Here is a 7,126-nt window from a genome sequence, read left to right as displayed (position 1 = left end):
GGGCGCAGCGCGCGGCCGAACGCGGGCGGCGGGGGGCGCGGGGGCGAGCGCAAGGCGGGGGTGGAGCGCTGCGGCTGCGGGGCTCCTGCGCGCGACCCCTGCGCCCCAGGCCGCCCCGGGGGGCGCATGGCAGGCTGCAGGGGGGCCCCCCCGCGTCCGTCTCTGCGCGCCACCCACCCCTCCCGGGGGTCCCCTTCTGGCCCTTTTGCGGAGCCCCCTCCCCTGCCGCCGCCGCTGGCACGCTGCGCTGCGCTCAGACGAATGGCGAGGTTGGAGGGCGGCTGCAGGGAAGGCGCCCCCTTCCTTCTTCTTCCTGGGGAGGGGGCTGCGGGATTGCGTCCAAGCAGCTGCTTGGCGATGCGGCTGGAGAGCAGAGGGTGTCAGGAGCCGGGGGGAGGGGGAGAGGGGCGCCCTGTGCTGTGACGGACAGATGAAGACCCCAGCGCGGGATGTGGGGAGGGGGGCGGGGATGGCAGCCTTCTGAGGCTCCATAGGAAGCCCCCTCCGCACGGTGGCAGGAGGCTCCCGTCCTGGGCCATGGAGAGGAGAGCAGGGACCTTGCCCCCAGCTCCTTCTTACACTCACACTCACACACTCACACTCACACCTATCCTGCAGGCTGGGCTGCATGAAGGGCTGATGCCTGGTGGGCCCACTCCCAGGACCACGAGTCAACAGAACATGCTGAGGGACACCCCCCCCCTCGCAAAGGCTTATGCAGAAGTCGTAGGAAAAGCAGGGGGTACCCACCCACCCAGCCGGGCGGCCTTAAGCTTCACTGTCCTGGATGCGGATGTGGCGCATTGGGGGTGCAGGACGTGGGGCCTAGGGGAGGACTCCGTGCCAGACAAGCAGCACATCAACCCCGGAGCCGGAGGGCACGGAGTTCAGGCCCAGCATGCTCTGGGTCCTGTCTCCACCACCCCCGACACCAGGGAGCAGCGGCTGGCCGGTCCACCGTGTGTGAGAGCAGTTGTCACGTGCACCTGCTGAGCAGCAGTCAGAGAGCCCTGCAGAAATGCAGGCGAGGACCCCATCCCCGGGTCCCTGGGGAGGTAGAAGGAGCCGGGGTGCACACCCTGTGTGTGAGCCCGACTCCCTGTAGGTACAGGCACCATGTGTGACGTTGAGAGCCTCGCAGAAGGAAGACATCACGTGGCCCAGGTGGACACGGTCTCCCCCTGAGCCCACAGCTGGTACTGGGGGGCTGCATGGGTCCAGCGTGGGGACGCGTTCGTCAGGAGTGGCCTCCAGAGCGGCCCTGCCGGCTCCGTGCCTATCCTGCTGGCCGATGCTTGCACCCCAGGCAGGGCTGTCCCCCCAGGATGGCCTAGGAAGCAGGGCACCCCCCTCCCCACCAGGGGCAAACGGGGAGCCCCACATGGGCAACACGCAGCAGCCGGGAGGGCGGATCCAAGGGCTTGTGTTTGGCTCTGCAGGCTGTGGAAAGGGAGGTGGGCCGCAACGGGAGGGCAGGAAAGATCCTTGCAAGACAAATGAGCCAGCTGCAGGACGTGTAGTCAGGGGGCTTTCAGTCCCATCTCTCTCTCTCTCTCTCTCTCTGTATATATGCATCTCCCATCTAGATCCCATATATGTATATGCATCTCCCATATAGACCCCGTACACATATGCATCTCCCATATAGACCCTGCATATATATGCATCTCCCATGTACATCCCGTATGTGTATATATATATGCATCTCCCATATAGATCCTGTATGTACATATGCATCTCCCATATAGATCCCATATATATATGCATCTCCCATATAGATCCTGTATATATATGCATCTCTAGTGAATATTTACATATTCCTATATATATATATGCATCCCATATACATACATATGTATGCGTGTCCCATTCGATTCCATATATATGGCATGTCCAGTGGCCTGCTGGTATCACCATGAAGTGTCTGCCTCAATACTGTGCATTTTCTTTTTTCCTTTTTTTTTTTTTTAAGGATTTTATTTATTTATCCCTGACAGAGCCAGAGAGAGAGGTAGAGACCCAGGCAGAGGGAGAAGCAGGCTTTGCGCCAGGACCCCGATGCGGGACTCGATCCCAGGGCCCCGGGGTCGTGCCCTGAGCCAGAGGCAGGTGTGCCAATACGGTGCATGTTCGAGGGGCTCCAGCTTCTCCCTCTGCACACGAGCATTGCCAGCCTCCAGCTGTTCGTTGGTTGGAAGGCAAAGGCTGGTTGAGTGGAAACACCCCTTGGCCCAGGTGTCTCTGTGTCTCCTGCACGCTCAGAGCTCCTGCTCCTCAGAAGTACGCTCAGGGAGCGGAGCCAGAGTCCCTGACGTGGTGCATTCCACCTGGTTCTGGGTGCAGAGAGCCTGCGGGGCGCCCACGACAGAGCCCGGAGCGACACAGCACGCGCAGGTGTGCAGGTGTGCAGGTGTGCAGTGCAGGCGGGCGTCCCGGGAAAGGCACCCCGCTGGCTCACTTACCCCATGGGCCTTGCGTTCTAACGGAAGGGAACAGGAGCTGCACCGGCGGGCCGGATCGCGGTGCTGCCTCGCTGTCTCCTGGGTGGTCGCGGCCTGTGACCTGCGGGGCGTGCGCGCTGCACTGGAGCTTTAGGGTGGAAGAGAATGCGATGCCTGCCCGATGTGAGGCGGGCCTTTGGATGGCGCTGGAAGCTCTCGTCTCACTGGGATGTGCGTGCATGTGCACGCCGCGGGGCTGGCTGGGGACGGACACGTGGGAGTCAGAAGTGTTTGCAGAACACCAGGCGGCAGGTGAGGCATGGAGAGCCGTAGACGCCCAGGGATGCATGGACGGGGGAGCCAGGCCTGTTCCTTCGGGTAAAAGGAAGTGGGCAGGTGTCGGAGGTCCTGCAAGGTGACCCGAGCACGTGTCTTTACCTAACACAGGAAGGCAGAGCAGCCTAGCAGGTTGGTGTTGACCTCCGAGCACGGTTGCACGTACAAACTCGCGAGTGGGGACGTGGCTGGGCGTGGGGCACGCAGTGTGGACCGACCTCAGGCGTATGTGCGGCCACCTGCGCGGTGTCCGGGCCGCGTTCAACGCCTCAGGCGAACCCTGCACAGCGCTGGGCCGGGTCCAGCGTGTTACAGAGCAGCTTCCACAGCGCTCCCGAGCGTTTCTGGACAGCGTCTTCTCTGGCTCTTGCCTCAGTGGCCTCGAGTAATCCAATAATAACTGCTCCTCCCCGAGCTTCCCTTTGAACGCGAAAATGTGTTGCTTTTTTTTTTTTTTTTTTTTTAATCATAGGAAGCTTGGCCAAGTTCTGCTCATCGGTTGCTTTTTTTTTTTTTCTTTTGAGAACGGCCGATCTCGGGGCTCTCGTCTCCCCGGGGTCTTCACGCCCAGTCAGCCAACGTTCAGCCCCCTTGCGACTCGGGGAGGCCGTGGTTCCAGCTCCCGGCTGCAGGAATCATTTGCAAAACACCGGGATTCACGAACCTCCGGTTTGTATGCGGCTGGTTAGCGTGTAGATACGGGCGGTCTGAGGAGGTTGAAATCAGGGTTATTTTTATTCTTGGTCGATGCCCGAGTGACGACGACGGTGGTGACGATGACGATGGCTGGTTACGCGAAGGCTCCGCGCGGGCTCAGGTGCGCACGGACGTGGTATTTCCGGGCGACGCACAAAGCAAATGGTGAAAACCAACCGAAAGGCCAGGAGGGCAAGCCGGCTGTTTGCTCCAAGCGAAGGTTTTACGGACAGGCTCTCGGGGGATTTCAACCCACACGGTTTAGGTTGGTTGGTCGCATTTTTGTCTGCTGCCAGATGCGCCTGACACTAGAAGGATTTGCACGTAAAGGGAAGCGGAGGTAGCCCGTCGGCCGAGTAGGTCGGGCTCATTCACACAAGGAGGCATCCCTCACCTTCTCGGGATCACCGCTGTGTCCCCAAACGCATATCCGTGACACTCACCGCATCATCACGGGAGTAATATGCTCATGGAGCTCACGCCACCTTCAGAGTTCAGTGCACGCTTGTATTTTTGTACTTCATCCCAGCAGCGATGGGTTGAGAGCGGACTACAAACACCACAGGAAAGGGCGTTTTTAATCATTTAAAAAATGACATACGAGATGTTGGCAGATTGAATTTCACTAAGGCGTCAAAAATAAAATATTAAGAAATAAAACAAAATTCCCAAAGAGTCTATATAGCACGAGACGTTTTGTGTAATGAAAAAGACGAAATAATACGTACACTCGTGGGCTTATTTTTGCGAAAGGAAACCCAAGTTTTGGAATCAGGCTGGCATCTCGTTATGTCTCTTCCCCCCCCGCCCCCCCAGTTTTTGTGAAGGGCCCTGAGCTGCCTTTCTGGAGCGATGGGTTCTTGAAATGCACATTGAGCATAAGTTCGTGTTGGTCCACGTCTTGGATGCGAGGGGCCCTTCCCGATTTGGGAAGGATGAGTCATCCTGACCTATCTCTCTGTGCCGCTTGGGGGAATCCAGAAAGCACGGCGGTTGCGTCCAATCCCGGGGAAGATGCACCTTAACCCTCGACTCCGTCGCCGGAGCACCCAGCAGAGCGTGATGCTTGGACGCCAGGCGTCCTACACGCGACTCATTGGGTTCATGGTCTCCATTTTTTTATGTTTTTTTTTTTTTTAAGATTTTTATTTATTTGAAAGAGATGGTGGAGGAGGAGGAGGAGAGGGAGACGGAGAAGCAGACTCTGTGCTGAGCGGAGCTCCCTCCCAGGACCCAGAGGTCATGGCCTGAGCCGAAATCAAGAGACGGAAAGCTCAAGCGACTGGGCCCCCCAGGTGCCCCCGCTGCGTCCCCGTTTAGACTCTGTGCTCGGTACAGCTAATGATCAATCATGTTTCACGCACCAGGATGCCGTGCGCAGAATGGGGGGGGTGTGTTCCCGTGGGCTTGGACGTGTCCAGCGCTCTCCGAATATGACACGTCAGGCATGGGGGTTGATCCACATGTTGTCAGGTTGACTCAGGTCGATGGGGACCCTTGGCAGGTTTTGGGAAAACTGGACAACGGCCATGAGACGTGTTGGAGGAACGAGGGCCGATGGCCACGTGCGTGAGGAGTCCCTTCTGAAATGGCTCTATAGGAAACCGTCACGTAGCGTCCATATGTATATGTCGTGTTTTCACAGGATCTCACAAGTACAAGATGACACGGAGTGAAAATCGGAGGGGAACACAGTCCCCCACACACCACAGACGTGCCCTCAGGGACAGCTCGTCCAAAAATGGTGCATGGGGAGAGCGGTGCTAACGGTGTCCAGGTCTGGAAGAGCTGCCCGCCCCCGCCCTTCCAGAGAGAAAGCAGGGAAAGCCAGGTGAGCAAACGGCATCTGTCCCAGGGCCTTGTCACTTGGGTGTGCAACGAGCAAGCCTGCATCATTTGCAAACGTCGCATGCCTTGGTGTAGGAATCCCCGCATGCTCAGCCTCCTCAATCATCAGACAGCATGGACGGGAGGTGGGGACGTGCCAACAGGGGGTGCAAATGCAGTTGTGGGGCACTTGGGGCAACAAGCAGATACTTTGCATGAATCAGTGACTCTTTGGTGGCATTTTGAGGGCGTTCTAATAGGTCCCATAGAGCCAATCCCTCCGAGGTAGGTAGTTTTGTGCCCCTTCTCCAACCAGAGAGCTGAACTGGGTGTTGGGGGGGAACAGGGGCAGCAGGACAGAGTCACCGGTGAGGTTTGAACCCCGCCATCCCGTGGGGGGTCGGCCATCAGAATAATTCAGGGTTCCTACAGAATCATGTCCTAAGCTCCAAAAAGGCATGAGATGTGGGTCAGAACAGAAGTGTGATTTTCTCTCTCTCTCTCTCTCTCTCTCTTTTTTTGGAAAACTCCCGTCTTCAACACAAATCCTACATTTTCAAGTTACAAAGGCAGATTTTGTGTGCTCCTTTGGGGGTACCAGAAAAACGCATCAAGGCAATTGTTGCATATTGTCGGCCACGTCCAGGGTCACCGATTCATGCTTTACGCGCGGGTCCTTTGATGCTTTTACGGTGGCGGCCTCCTCCCCCGGGGCGTTCGTCTGGCTGGTTGGCAGCACCGTAGCTTGCTTTCCTTCGGGACGGGAAGGACCATAGGGAGACGCTTCTGCAGAATCATCACCGTGAGGTTTGGGGTCTGACGGGGACCCCCCTCCCCTCCGGGGTTGAGGGTGTCCTGTGGGTTCTTCTGCTCGTGGGACGCGTCCCCATGCAGGCGACAGCGCTACAGCCTCAGTTGGGTTTACGCCTGTCTGATGGCTCCACCTAGCGGCCCCGTAGGGTGTGGGTTGCCTGCCCTTTCAGTCTGGTCCCCGGGTGCTGGAGGGGGGCTGTCGTTAGCCCTGATGGAGGCGCGTGCACACCTGCGCACCTGCACGCAGACGCTGTGCTGTGGGGCCACCTGCCAAACAGGACGTGCCCACCCCTGTTCAGGCGGGGTTTCCACGTTTGAAGATTGGTTGCCCCCGCAGAATTTCAGCATTTAAGCTTCTACCACAAAGTAAACTGACTGGTGATGTCGAGGTGGGATCTTGAGGGGATGGGATGGAGGGGTTGGGGGACGAATGGAGGTTCTCTCCCTGCTCCGGCCCCAAAAGAACAACACGGCATTGCTTTAACCTCCCTGCTACGCCCATTGTTATGAAATGAGCTGCCGACCCGTATAAGCTTCCGTCGCGTCAGGTGCTAGATGTTTGCTTCTCACTTCCAGAATTGTCCAGCGCAGGGGCTCCCAGGTGGCCGGGACACTACGGTGACCGTGGACCCCTGACTGCATGGGCAGCTCCCAGCGCCAACGGCTCTCCACCAGGGAAAGGCAGCAGGTGCTCTGGTGCACAACCAGCTGGCCCGGCTGCTCGAGTCCATGGTCCTGGGTGTCCAGTCTCGACACAGATCTTTGCATCCCCCGGGGTTATCATGGAGATGCAGGAAGTGGACAGGGAAGTCCCCACCGTGGACGAGGAAGGACCATTTTCCAAGTCATCTGAACATGCATCGTGACCCAAATGTCTAGAAGACCTTTGGGAGGAGTGGGAAGCCGAAGGAGAAGGAGAAGAAGGAGAAAAAGAGGAAGAGGGAGAAGAAGACGAAGACAAAGATGAAGATAAAGAAGAAAAAGAAAGAAGAAGAAGAAGAAGAAGAAGAAGA

At 57.8% G+C, this 7,126-nt stretch overlaps 1 long non-coding RNA gene across 3 annotated transcripts in view; it reads left to right on the top strand.

Annotated features, from left to right (window-relative positions):
• The first annotated feature begins 433 nt into the window (after positions 1 to 433).
• LOC140627640 (uncharacterized) overlaps positions 434 to 7,126 on the top strand; it is a 39,391-nt gene continuing 32,698 nt past the window's right edge. For all 3 annotated transcript variants that reach the window (XR_012026288.1, XR_012026289.1, XR_012026290.1), the window contains exons 1-2: positions 434 to 3,446; positions 5,119 to 5,304. This is a non-coding gene — a long non-coding RNA (uncharacterized lncRNA). The remainder of the gene's footprint in view (positions 3,447 to 5,118; positions 5,305 to 7,126) is intronic.

The sequence above is a fragment of the Canis lupus genome, chromosome X (genome assembly GCF_048164855.1).
Source record: "Canis lupus baileyi chromosome X, mCanLup2.hap1, whole genome shotgun sequence".
In the NCBI taxonomy this organism is placed as follows: Eukaryota; Metazoa; Chordata; class Mammalia; order Carnivora; family Canidae; genus Canis; species Canis lupus.
The sequence above is the reverse complement of the archived record's forward strand: the minus strand, read 5'-3'. Positions and strand labels throughout refer to the sequence as shown.